This window comes from Balaenoptera physalus, assembly GCF_965194825.1.
Source record: "Balaenoptera physalus genome assembly, chromosome: X".
NCBI classification, from domain to species: domain Eukaryota; kingdom Metazoa; phylum Chordata; class Mammalia; order Artiodactyla; family Balaenopteridae; genus Balaenoptera; species Balaenoptera physalus.
The window spans coordinates 146,662,058-146,676,170 of record NC_138903.1 but is presented as its reverse complement, the minus strand read 5'-3'; positions in this window follow the sequence as shown (position 1 = coordinate 146,676,170).

Sequence of the window (14,113 nt, the reverse complement as noted above, 5' to 3'; positions counted from 1 at the left end):
ATCAGCATAGCAAGGCTCCCATTTCTCCATGGCCTGTCCTGCATTTCTGGTTTTGACACTTTTCTCAGCATGGCCCTTTTGACCGATGGGAAGCGAGACTTCTTTGTAGCGCTGATTTGCCAATCCAGGTTGCTTGGTTGGCCAAAAAGGGCGTATGCGTTTTTTCCTGAATATATTCAGGAAAAAACGCATACGCCCTTTTTGGCCAAGGGCATCATTGTCAACGTTTTGCTGCTTTTCTTGTGCTTTAAAGGCGATTCGAATCTACCTCCTGAAATCTGTTTCCTGCAATTCTGACTTGATTTCAAATCCTCTTTTTGCCTTCCCTCAATATATTTGTGGATGAGAGTTATCATTTATAACTCTGCAGGTTTGTGAATTGCAGTGCCCTGAAGCTCCATTTTACAACTCGCTTTTTTGGGAGCTGGCCGCAAAAGCGCAGGATGGCTTCAGGCCCTGTTCTGGTTCTGGGGGGCAGGCTGAGCCTGTGGATATTTCTTCTTCCTGATGGGAAAATAGAGTGACCTGTGTCTGTCCCAATACCAAGAGCTAGTCTCTCATTGGTTCCCCGTCTTCACGTTCATCCTCAGGAAAAATTGCAACCTATACGGAACAGGAGGTTAAAGGTGCTGATACTCCAAGTAGGGAGATTGCTAGTAAAGTGGCTGGAATTGCGAACCCAAGCTCAAGGAGATGACAAATGAGGTGCGTTTTAGAAAGCTTTCCCCATCACACGGTGTACCATCTTCTGGGTTTCTCATGCATGTTTTTGATGTAGGAAGATGCCCTTGAACCTGGAGATTTGGGACTCATGGGATGGGTACCACACAGTATTACTTTAAAGGGTCTGCGTTTGCTCACCCAACCTCACCAAACCTCTCAGCCCCAAGAGTGTCCACCCTTATGTCTCATCCAGCTGTGGGTCTAGATATGGTCAATCCGGGTTGCATCACAGCCCCTGAACGAATTGTGTAAGAATTTCTCTCTCTTTCTCTGTCTTTGTTTCATGGGTTTTTAAAAGTAATTTATGTTTATAATGGGGTTTAGCTGCTTTTCACTGCTGTGTTTATGCCGCTTTACACCAACTTGACACACTAACAGAGAGATTTCAATACATAGGTTTTAAGATTATTACTAGTCAGATATATCCTTGTGTGGTGAATAGGGGGTGTTGAGTCCAGTTCTCTGAGCAAGGAGTCGGTCTTGTCTATTACATATTGGGTTTATGGAACGGTATCTCAGCTAATTTGAAACCCTTGTTTTATGTATCACCCCACCTCACCTTCCCTGTTAAGCAGCCATAGTGTGTTTTCTGCATGTGTGACTCTGTTCTGTTTTGTATTTCAGTTCAAGTGTAATGGTTTTTACTTTCCCTGTATAAGTGATATCTTATGAGAAGTGTCCTTTTCTGTGTGACTTATTTCACTTAGAATCGTCGTACCTAAATCCACTCATCATGCTGCTACTAGCCTTATGACATTGATTTCATGGCTGAGTGATATTCCATTGTACATAAGGACCACAACTTCTTTATCCATTTTTCTCTTTCCTGGGATATTGAAGGTGGAATGAAGTGGAGGTCCTTGGCAACAGAGCAGCCCTAAACTTTGGTGTGCTTGTGTCTTGCTGATTTTTAATTTTCCCAATTTATACCCCCATGCGTGGAAGTGCCCTATGCGCTCTAAGCTGTGTTTTTTAGATGTTTGTGGACACACCGTACCCTTCTCCAGCGTGGCTGTTGGCAATTTACATCCCGCCCATCAGCGTAGCAAGGCTCCCATTTCTCCATGGCCTGTCCTGCATTTCTGGTATTGACACTTTTCTCAGCATGGCCCTTTTGACCGATGGGAAGCGAGACTTCTTTGTAGCGCTGATTTGCCTTTCCAGGTTGCTTGGTTGGCCAAAAAGGGCGTATGCGTTTTTTTCCTGAATATATTCAGGAAAAAACGCATACGCCCTTTTTGGCCAAGGGCATCATTGTCAACGTTTTGCCACTTTTCATGTGCTTTAAAGGCGATTCGAATCTACCTCCTGAAATCTGTTTCCTGCAATTCTGCCTTGATTTCAAATCCTCTTCTTTGCCTTCCCTCAATATATTTGTGGACGAGAGTTATCATTTATAACTCTGCAGGTTTGTGATTTGCAGTGCCCTGAAGCTCCATTTTACAACTCGCTTTTTGGGAGCTGGCCGTAAAAGCGCAGGATGGCTTCAGGCCCTGTTCTGGTTCCGGGGGGCAGCTGAGCCTGTGGTTAATTCTTCTTCCTGATGGGAAAATAGAGTGACCTGTGCCTGTCCCAACACCTAGAGCTAGTCTCTCATTGTTTCCCCATCTTCCCATTCATCCTCAGGACAAATTGCAACCTGTATGGAACAGGAGGTTAAAGGTGCTGATACTCCAAGTAGGGAGATTGCTAGTAAAGTGGCTGGAATGGCGAACCCGAGCACAAGGAGATGAGAAATGAGGTGCGTTTTAGGAACCTTTCCCCATCACACGGTGTACCAACTTCTTGGTTTCTCATGCATGTTTTCGATGAAGGAAGATGCCCTTGAACCTCGAGATTTGGGACCCCTGCAATGGGTACCACGCAGTATTACTTTAAAGGGTCTGCGTTTGCTCACCCAACCTCACCAAACCTCTCAGCCCCAAGAGTGTCCACCCTTATGTCTCATCCAGCTGTGGGTCTAGATATGGTCAATCCAGGTTCCATCACAGCCCCTGAACGAATTGTGTAAGAATTTCTCTCTCTTTCACTGTCTTTGTTTCATGGGTTTTTAAAAGTAATTTATTTTTATAATGGGGTTTAGCTGCTTTTCACTGCTGTGTTTATGCCGCTTTACACCCAGTTGACACACTAACAGAGAGATTTCAATACATAGGTTTTAAGATTATTACTAGTCAGATATATCCTTGTGTGGTGAATAGGGGGTGTTGAGTCCAGTTCTCTGAGCAAGGAGTCGGTCTTGTCTATTACATATTGGGTTTATGGAACGGTATCTCAGCTAATTTGAAACCCTTGTTTTATGTATTACCCCACCTCACCTTTCCTGTTAAGCAGCCATAGTGTGTTTTCTGCATGTGTGACTCTGTTCTGTTTTGTAATTCAGTTCAAGTGTAATGGTTTTTACTTTCCCTGTATAAGTGATATCTTATGAGAAGTGTCCTTTTCTGTGTGACTTATTTCACTTACAATCGACGTACCTAAATCCACTCATCATGCTGCTACTAGCCTTATGACATTGATTTAATGGCTGAGTGATATTCCATTGTACATAAGGACCACAACTTCTTTATCCATTTTTCTCTTTCCTGGGGTATTGAAGGTGGAATGAAGTGGAGGTCCTTGGCAACAGAGCAGCCCTAAACTTTGCTGTGCTTGTGTCTTGCTGATTTTTAATTTTCCCAATTTATACCCCCATGCGTGGAAGTGCCCTATGCGCTCTAAGCTGTGTTTTTTAGATGTTTCAGGACACACCGTACCCTTCTCCAGGGTGGCTGTTGGCAATTTACATCCCGCCCATCAGCGTAGCAAGGCTCCCATTTCTCCATGGCCTGTTCTGCATTTCTGGTTTGACACTTTTCTCAGCATGGCCCTTTTGACCGATGGGAAGCGAGACTTCTTTGTAGCGCTGATTTGCCAATCCAGGTTGCTTGGTTGGCCAAAAAGGGCGTATGCTTTTTTTCCTGAATATATTCAGGAAAAAACGCATACGCCCTTTTTGGCCAAGGGCATCATTGTCAACGTTTTGCCGCTTTTCATGTGCTTTAAAGGCGATTCGAATCTACCTCCTGAAATCTGTTTCCTGCAATTCTGCCTTGATTTCAAATCCTCTTCTTTGCCTTCCCTCAATATATTTGTGGACGAGAGTTATCATTTATAACTCTGCAGGTTTGTGAATTGCAGTGCCCTGAAGCTCCATTTTACAACTCGCTTTTAGGGAGCTGGCCGTAAAAGCACAGGATGGTTTCAGGCCCTGTGCTGGTTCCGGGGGGCAGCTGAGCCTGTGGTTAATTCTTCTTCCTGATGGGAAAATAGAGTGACCTGTGCCTGTCCCAACACCTAGAGCTAGCCTCTCATTGGTTCCCCATCTTCCCATTCATCCTCAGGACAAATTGCAACCTGTACGGAACAGGAGGTTAAAGGTGCTGATGCTCCAAGTAGGGAGATTGCTAGTAAAGTGGCTGGAATGGCGAACCCGAGCACAAGGAGATGAGAAATGAGGTGCGTTTTAGGAACCTTTCCCCATCACACGGTGTACCATCTTCTGGGTTTCTCATGCATATTTTCGATGTAGGAAGATGCCCTTGAACCTCGAGATTTGGGACCCATGCGATGGGTACCACGCAGTATTACTTTAAAGGGTCTGCGTTTGCTCACCCAGCCTCACCAAACTTCTCAGCCCCAAGAGTGTCCACCCTTATGTCTCATCCAGCTGTGGGTCTAGATATGGTCAATCCAGGTTCCATCACAGCCACTGAACGAATTGTGTAAGAATTTCTCTCTCTTTCACTGTCTTTGTTTCATGGGTTTTTAAAAGTAATTTATTTTTATAATGGGGTTTAGCTGCTTTTCACTGCTGTGTTTATGCCGCTTTACACCCACTTGACACACTAACAGAGAGATTTCAATACATAGGTTTTAAGATTATTACTAGTCAGATATATCCTTGTGTGGTGAATAGGGGTTGTTGAGTCAAGTTCTCTGAGCAAGGAGTTGGTCTTGTCTATTACATATTGGGATTATGGAACGGTATCTCAGCTAATTTGAAACCCTTGTTTTACGTATCACCCCACCTCACCTTTCCTGTTAAGCAGCCATAGTGTGTTTTCTGCATGTGTGACTCTGTTCTGTTTTATAATTCAGTTCAAGTGTAACGGTTTTTACTTTCCCTGTATAAGTGATATCTTATGAGAAGTGTCCTTTTCTGTGTGACTTATTTCACTTAGAATCGTCGTACCTAAATCCACTCATCATGCTGCTACTAGCCTTATGACATTGATTTCATGGCTGAGTGATATTCCATTGTACATAAGGACCACAACTTCTTTATCCATTTTTCTCTTTCCTGGGATATTTAAGGTGGAATGAAGTGGAGGTCCTTGGCAACAGAGCAGCCCTAAACTTTGGTGTGCTTGTGTCTTGCTGATTTTTAATTTTCCCAATTTATACCCCCATGCGTGGAAGTGCCCTATGCGCTCTAAGCTGTGTTTTTTAGAGGTTTGTGGACACACCGTACCCTTCTCCAGCGTGGCTGTTGGCAATTTACATCCCGCCCATCAGCGTAGCAAGGCTCCCATTTCTCCATGGCCTGTCCTGCATTTCTGGTTTTGACACTTTTCTCAGCATGGCCCTTTTGACCGCTGGGAAGCGAGACTTCTTTGTAGCGCTGATTTCCCTTTCCAGGTTGCTTGGTTGGCCAAAAAGGGCGTATGCGTTTTTTCCTGAATATATTCAGGAAAAAACGCATACGCCCTTTTTGGCCAAGGGCCTCATTTTCAACGTTTTGCTGCTTTTCATGTGCTTTAAAGGCGATTCGAATCTACCTCCTGAAATCTGTTTCCTGCAATTCTGCCTTGATTTCAAATCCTCTTCTTTGCCTTCCCTCAATATATTTGTGGACGAGAGTTATCATTTATAACTCTGCAGGTTTGTGAATTGCAGTGCCCTGAAGCTCCATTTTACAACTCGCTTTTTGGGAGCTGGCCATAAAAGCACAGGATGGTTTCAGGCCCTGTGCTGGTTCCGGGGGGCAGCTGAGCCTGTGGTTAATTCTTCTTCCTGATGGGAAAATAGAGTGACCTGTGCCTGTCCCAACACCTAGAGCTAGCCTCTCATTGGTTCCCCATATTCCCATTCATCCTCAGGACAAATTGCAACCTGTACGGAACAGGAGGTTAAAGGTGCTGATGCTCCAAGTAGGGAGATTGCTAGTAAAGTGGCTGGAATGGCGAACCCGAGCACAAGGAGATGAGAAATGAGGTGCGTTTTAGGAACCTTTCCCCATCACACGGTGTACCATCTTCTGGGTTTCTCATGCATATTTTCGATGTAGGAAGATGCCCTTGAACCTCGAGATTTGGGACCCATGCGATGGGTACCACGCAGTATTACTTTAAAGGGTCTGCGTTTGCTCACCCAGCCTCACCAAACTTCTCAGCCCCAAGAGTGTCCACCCTTATGTCTCATCCAGCTGTGGGTCTAGATATGGTCAATCCAGGTTCCATCACAGCCACTGAACGAATTGTGTAAGAATTTCTCTCTCTTTCACTGTCTTTGTTTCATGGGTTTTTAAAAGTAATTTATTTTTATAATGGGGTTTAGCTGCTTTTCACTGCTGTGTTTATGCCGCTTTACACCCACTTGACACACTAACAGAGAGATTTCAATACATAGGTTTTAAGATTATTACTAGTCAGATATATCCTTGTGTGGTGAATAGGGGTTGTTGAGTCCAGTTCTCTGAGCAAGGAGTTGGTCTTGTCTATTACATATTGGGATTATGGAACGGTATCTCAGCTAATTTGAAACCCTTGTTTTATGTATCACCCCACCTCACCTTTCCTGTTAAGCAGCCATAGTGTGTTTTCTGCATGTGTGACTCTGTTCTGTTTTATAATTCAGTTCAAGTGTAACGGTTTTTACTTTCCCTGTATAAGTGATATCTTATGAGAAGTGTCCTTTTCTGTGTGACTTATTTCACTTAGAATCGTCGTACCTAAATCCACTCATCATGCTGCTACTAGCCTTATGACATTGATTTCATGGCTGAGTGATATTCCATTGTACATAAGGACCACAACTTCTTTATCCATTTTTCTCTTTCCTGGGATATTTAAGGTGGAATGAAGTGGAGGTCCTTGGCAACAGAGCAGCCCTAAACTTTGGTGTGCTTGTGTCTTGCTGATTTTTAATTTTCCCAATTTATACCCCCATGCGTGGAAGTGCCCTATGCGCTCTAAGCTGTGTTTTTTAGATGTTTGAGGACACACCGTACCCTTCTCCAGCATGGCTGTTGACAATTTACATCCCGCCCATCAGCGTAGCAAGGCTCCCAATTCTCCATGGCCTGTCCTTCATTTCTGGTTTTGACACTTTTCTCAGCATGGCCCTTTTGACCGATGGGAAGCGAGACTTCTTTGTAGCGCTGATTTGCCTTTCCAGGTTGCTTGGTTGGCCAAAAAGGGCGTATGCGTTTTTTCCTGAATATATTCAGGAAAAAACGCATACGCCCTTTTTGGCCAAGGGCCTCATTGTCAACGTTTTGCTGCTTTTCATGTGCTTTAAAGGCGATTCGAATCTACCTCCTGAAATCTGTTTCCTGCAATTCTGCCTTGATTTCAAATCCTCTTCTTTGCCTTCCCTCAATATATTTGTGGACGAGAGTTATCATTTATAACTCTGCAGGTTTGTGATTTGCAGTGCCCTGAAGCTCCATTTTACAACTCGCTTTTTGGGAGCTGGCCGTAAAAGCGCAGGATGGCTTCAGGCCCTGTTCTGGTTCCGGGGGGCAGCTGAGCCTGTGGTTAATTCTTCTTCCTGATGGGAAAATAGAGTGACCTGTGCCTGTCCCAACACCTAGAGCTAGTCTCTCATTGTTTCCCCATCTTCCCATTCATCCTCAGGACAAATTGCAACCTGTACGGAACAGGAGGTTAAAGGTGCTGATACTCCAAGTAGGGAGATTGCTAGTAAAGTGGCTGGAATGGCGAACCCGAGCACAAGGAGATGAGAAATGAGGTGCGTTTTAGGAACCTTTCCCCATCACACGGTGTACCAACTTCTTGGTTTCTCATGCATGTTTTCGATGTAGGAAGATGCCCTTGAACCTCGAGATTTGGGACCCCTGCAATGGGTACCACGCAGTATTACTTTAAAGGGTCTGCGTTTGCTCACCCAACCTCACCAAACCTCTCAGCCCCAAGAGTGTCCACCCTTATGTCTCATCCAGCTGTGGGTCTAGATATGGTCAATCCAGGTTCCATCACAGCCCCTGAACGAATTGTGTAAGAATTTCTCTCTCTTTCACTGTCTTTGTTTCATGGGTTTTTAAAAGTAATTTATTTTTATAATGGGGTTTAGCTGCTTTTCACTGCTGTGTTTATGCCGCTTTACACCCACTTGACACACTAACAGAGAGATTTCAATACATAGGTTTTAAGATTATTACTAGTCAGATATATCCTTGTGTGGTGAATAGGGGGTGTTGAGTCCAGTTCTCTGAGCAAGGAGTCGGTCTTGTCTATTACATATTGGGTTTATGGAACGGTATCTCAGCTAATTTGAAACCCTTGTTTTTTGTATTACCCCACCTCACCTTTCCTGTTAAGCAGCCATAGTGTGTTTTCTGCATGTGTGACTCTGTTCTGTTTTGTAATTCAGTTCAAGTGTAATGGTTTTTACTTTCCCTGTATAAGTGATATCTTATGAGAAGTGTCCTTTTCTGTGTGACTTATTTCACTTACAATCGACGTACCTAAATCCACTCATCATGCTGCTACTAGCCTTATGACATTGATTTCATGGCTGAGTGATATTCCATTGTACATAAGGACCACAACTTCTTTATCCATTTTTCTCTTTCCTGGGGTATTGAAGGTGGAATGAAGTGGAGGTCCTTGGCAACAGAGCAGCCCTAAACTTTGGTGTGCTTGTGTCTTGCTGATTTTTAATTTTCCCAATTTATACCCCCATGCGTGGAAGTGCCCTATGCGCTCTAAGCTGTGTTTTTTAGATGTTTCAGGACACACCGTACCCTTCTCCAGGGTGGCTGTTGGCAATTTACATCCCGCCCATCAGCGTAGCAAGGCTCCCATTTCTCCATGGCCTGTTCTGCATTTCTGGTTTGACACTTTTCTCAGCATGGCCCTTTTGACCGATGGGAAGCGAGACTTCTTTGTAGCGCTGATTTGCCAATCCAGGTTGCTTGGTTGGCCAAAAAGGGCGTATGCTTTTTTTCCTGAATATATTCAGGAAAAAACGCATACGCCCTTTTTGGCCAAGGGCATCATTGTCAACGTTTTGCCGCTTTTCATGTGCTTTAAAGGCGATTCGAATCTACCTCCTGAAATATGTTTCCTGCAATTCTGCCTTGATTTCAAATCCTCTTCTTTGCCTTCCCTCAATATATTTGTGGACGAGAGTTATCATTTATAACTCTGCAGGTTTGTGAATTGCAGTGCCCTGAAGCTCCATTTTACAACTCGCTTTTTTGGGAGCTGGCCGCAAAAGTGCAGGATGGCTTCAGGCCCTGTTCTGGTTCTGGGGGGCAGGCTGAGCCTGTGGATATTTCTTCTTCCTGATGGGAAAATAGAGTGACCTGTGTCTGTCCCAATACCAAGAGCTAGTCTCTCATTGGTTCCCCGTCTTCCCGTTCATCCTCAGGAAAAATTGCAAACTGTATGGAACAGGAGGTTAAAGGTGCTGATACTCCAAGTAGGGAGATTGCTAGTAAAGTGGCTGGAATTGCGAACCCAAGCTCAAGGAGATGACAAATGAGTTGCGTTTTAGAAAGCTTTCCCCATCACACGGTGTACCATCTTCTGGGTTTCTCATGCATGTTTTCGATGTAGGAAAATGCCCTTGAACCTTGAGATTTGGGACCCATGGGATGGGTACCACACAGTATTACTTTAAAGGGTCTGCGTTTGCTCACCCAACCTCACGAAACCTCTCAGCCCCAAGAGTGTCCACCCTTATGTCTCATCCAGCTGTGGGTCTAGATATGGTCAATCTGGGTTGCATCACAGCCCCTGAACGAATTGTGTAAGAATTTCTCTCTCTTTCTCTGTCTTTGTTTCATGGGTTTTAAAAGTAATTTATGTTTATAATGGGGTTTAGCTGCTTTTCACTGCTGTGTTTATGCCGCTTTACACCCACTTGACACACTAACAGAGAGATTTCAATACATAGGTTTTAAGATTATTACTAGTCAGATATATCCTTGTGTGGTGAATAGGGGGTGTTGAGTCCAGTTCTCTGAGCAAGGAGTCGGTCTTGTCTATTACATATTGGGTTTATGGAACGGTATCTCAGCTAATTTGAAACAATTGTTTTATGTATCACCCCACCTCACCTTCCCTGTTAAGCAGCCATATTGTGTTTTCTGCATGTGTGACTCTGTTCTGTTTTGTATTTCAGTTCAAGTGTAGTGGTTTTTACTTTCCCTCTATAAGTGATATCTTATGAGAAGTGTCCTTTTCTGTGTGACTTATTTCACTTAGAATCATCGTACCTAAATCCACTCATCATGCTGCTACTAGCCTTATGACATTGATTTCATGGCTGAGTGATATTCCATTGTACATAAGGACCACAACTTCTTTATCCATTTTTCTCTTTCCTGGGATATTGAAGTTGGAATGAAGTGGAGGTCCTTGGCAACAGAGCAGCCCTAAACTTTGGTGTGCTTGTGTCTTGCTGATTTTTAATTTTCCCAATTTATACCCCCATGTGTGGAAGTGCCCTATGCGCTCTAAACTGTGTTTTTTAGATGTTTCAGGACACACCATACCTTCTCCAGAGTGGCTGTTGGCAATATACATCCCGCCCATCAGCATAGCAAGGCTCCCATTTCTCCATGGCCTGTCCTGCATTTCTGGTTTTGACACTTTTCTCAACATGGCCCTTTTGACCGATGGGAAGCGAGACTTCTTTGTAGCGCTGATTTGCCAATCCAGGTTGCTTGGTTGGCCAAAAAGGGCGTATGCGTTTTTTCCTGAATATATTCAGGAAAAAACGCATACGCCCTTTTTGGCCAAGGGCATCATTGTCAACGTTTTGCCGCTTTTCATGTGCTTTAAAGGCGATTCGAATCTACCTCCTGAAATCTGTTTCCTGCAATTGTGCCTTGATTTCAAATCCTCTTTTTGCCTTCCCTCAATATATTTGTGGACGAGAGTTATCATTTATAACTCTGCATGTTTGTGAATTGCAGTGCCCTGAAGCTCCATTTTACGACTCGCTTTTTTGGGAGCTGGCCGCAAAAGCGCAGGATGGCTTCAGGCCCTGTTCTGGTTCTGGGGGGCAGGCTGAGCCTGTGGATATTTCTTCTTCCTGATGGGAAAATAGAGTGACCTGTGTCTGTCCCAATACGAAGAGCTAGTCTCTCATTGGTTCCCCGTCTTCCCGTTCATCCTCAGGAAAAATTGCAACCTATACGGAACAGGAGGTTAAAGGTGCTGATACTCCAAGTAGGGAGATTGCTAGTAAAGTGGCTGGAATTGCGAACCCAAGCTCAAGGAGATGACAAATGAGGTGCGTTTTAGAAAGCTTTCCCCATCACATGGTGTACCATCTTCTGGGTTTCTCATGCATGTTTTCGATGTAGGAAGATGCCCTTGAACCTGGAGATTTGGGACCCATGGGATGGGTACCACACAGTATTACTTTAAAGATACTGCGTTTGCTCACCCAACCTCACCAAACCTCTCAGCCCCAAGAGTGTCCACCCTTATGTCTCATCCAGCTGTGGGTCTAGATATGGTCAATCCGGGTTGCATCACAGCCCCTGAACGAATTGTGTAAGAATTTCTCTCTCTTTCACTGTCTTTGTTTCATGGGTTTTTAAAAGTAATTTATTTTTATAATGGGGTTTAGCTGCTTTTCACTGCTGTGTTTATGCCGCTTTACACCCACTTGACACTAACAGAGAGAGATTTCAATACATAGGTTTTAAGATTATTACTAGTCAGATATATCCTTGTGTGGTGAATAGGGGGTGTTGAGTCCAGTTCTCTGAGCAAGGAGTCGGTCTTGTCTATTACATATTGGGTTTATGGAACGGTATCTCAGCTAATTTGAAACAATTGTTTTATGTATCACCCCACCTCACCTTCCCTGTTAAGCAGCCATAGTGTGTTTTCTGCATGTGTGACTCTGTTCTGTTTTGTATTTCAGTTCAAGTGTAGTGGTTTTTACTTTCCCTCTATAAGTGATATCTTATGAGAAGTGTCCTTTTCTGTGTGACTTATTTCACTTAGAATCATCGTACCTAAATCCACTCATCATGCTGCTACTAGCCTTATGACATTGATTTCATGGCTGAGTGATATTCCATTGTACATAAGGACCACAACTTCTTTATCCATTTTTCTCTTTCCTGGGATATTGAAGGTGGAATGAAGTGGAGGTCCTTGGCAACAGAGCAGCCCTAAACTTTGGTGTGCTTGTGTCTTGCTGATTTTTAATTTTCCCAATTTATACCCCCATGCGTGGAAGTGCCCTATGCGCTCTAAGCTGTGTTTTTTAGATGTTTGAGGACATACCGTACCCTTCTCTAGCGTGGCTGTTGGCAATTTACATCCCGCCCATCAGCGTAGCAAGGCTCCCATTTCTCCATGGCCTGTCCTGCATTTCTGGTTTTGACACTTTTCTCAGCATGGCCCTTTTGACCGATGGGAAGCGAGACTTCTTTGTAGCGCTGATTTGCCTTTCCAGGTTGCTTGGTTTGCCAAAAAGGGCGTATGCGTTTTTTCCTGAATATATTCAGGAAAAAACGCATACGCCCTTTTTGGCCAAGGGCCTCATTGTCAACGTTTTGCTGCTTTTCATGTGCTTTAAAGGCGATTCGAATCTCCCTCCTGAAATCTGTTTCCTGCAATTCTGCCTTGATTTCAAATCCTCTTCTTTGCCTTCCCTCAATATATTTGTGGACGAGAGTTATCATTTATAACTCTGCAGGTTTGTGAATTGCAGTGCCCTGAAGCTCCATTTTACAACTCGCTTTTTGGGAGCTGGCCGTAAAAGCGCAGGATGGCTTCAGGCCCTGTTCTGGTTCCGGGGGGCAGGCTGAGCCTGTGGTTAATTCTTCTCCCTGATGGGAAAATAGAGTGACCTGTGCCTGTCCCAACACCAAGAGCTAGTCTCTCATTGGTTCCCCATCTTCCCATTCATCCTCAGGACAAATTGCAACCTGTACGGAACAGGAGGTTAAAGGTGCTGATACTCCAAGTAGGGAGATTGCTAGTAAAGTGGCTGGAATGGCGAACCCGAGCACAAGGAGATGAGAAATGAGGTGCGTTTTAGAAACCTTTCCCCATCACACGGTGTACCATCTTCTGGGTTTCTCATGCAAGTTTTCGATGTAGGAAGATGCACTTGAACCTCGAGATTTGGGACCCATGGGATGGGTACCACACAGTATTACTTTAAAGGGTCTGCGTTTGCTCACCCAACCTCACCAAACCTCTCAGCCCCAAGAGTGTCCACCCTTATGTCTCATCCAGCTGTGGGTCTAGATATGGTCAATCCGGGTTGCATCACAGCCCCTGAACGAATTGTGTAAGAATTTCTCTCTCTTTCTCTGTCTTTGTTTCATGGGTTTTAAAAAGTAATTTATGTTTATAATGGGGTTTAGCTGCTTTTCACTGCTGTGTTTATGCCGCTTTACACCCACTTGACACACTAACAGAGAGATTTCAATACATAGGTTTTAAGATTATTACTAGTCAGATATATCCTTGTGTGGTGAATAGGGGGTGTTGAGTCCAGTTCTCTGAGCAAGGAGTCGGTCTTGTCTATTACATATTGGGTTTATGGAACGGTATCTCAGCTAATTTGAAACCGTTGTTTTATGTATCACCCCACCTCAGCTTCCCTGTTAAGCAGCCATAGTGTGTTTTCTGCATGTGTGACTCTGTTCTGTTTTGTATTTCAGTTCAAGTGTAATGGTTTTTACTTTCCCTGTATAAGTGATATCTTATGAGAAGTGTCCTTTTCTCTGTGACTTATTTCACTTAGAATCGTCGTACCTAAATCCACTCATCATGCTGCTACTAGCCTTATGACATTGATTTCATGGCTGAGTGATATTCCATTGTACATAAGGACCACAACTTCTTTATCCATTTTTCTCTTTCCTGGGATATTTAAGGTGGAATGAAGTGGAGGTCCTTTGCAACAGAGCAGCCCTAAACTTTGGTGTGCTTGTGTCTTGCTGATTTTTAATTTTCCCAATTTATACCCCCATGCGTGGAAGTGCCCTATGCGCTCTAAGCTGTGTTTTTTAGATGTTTGAGGACACACCGTACCCTTCTCCAGCATGGCTGTTGACAATTTACATCCCGCCCATCAGCGTAGCAAGGCTCCCAATTCTCCATGGCCTGTCCTTCATTAC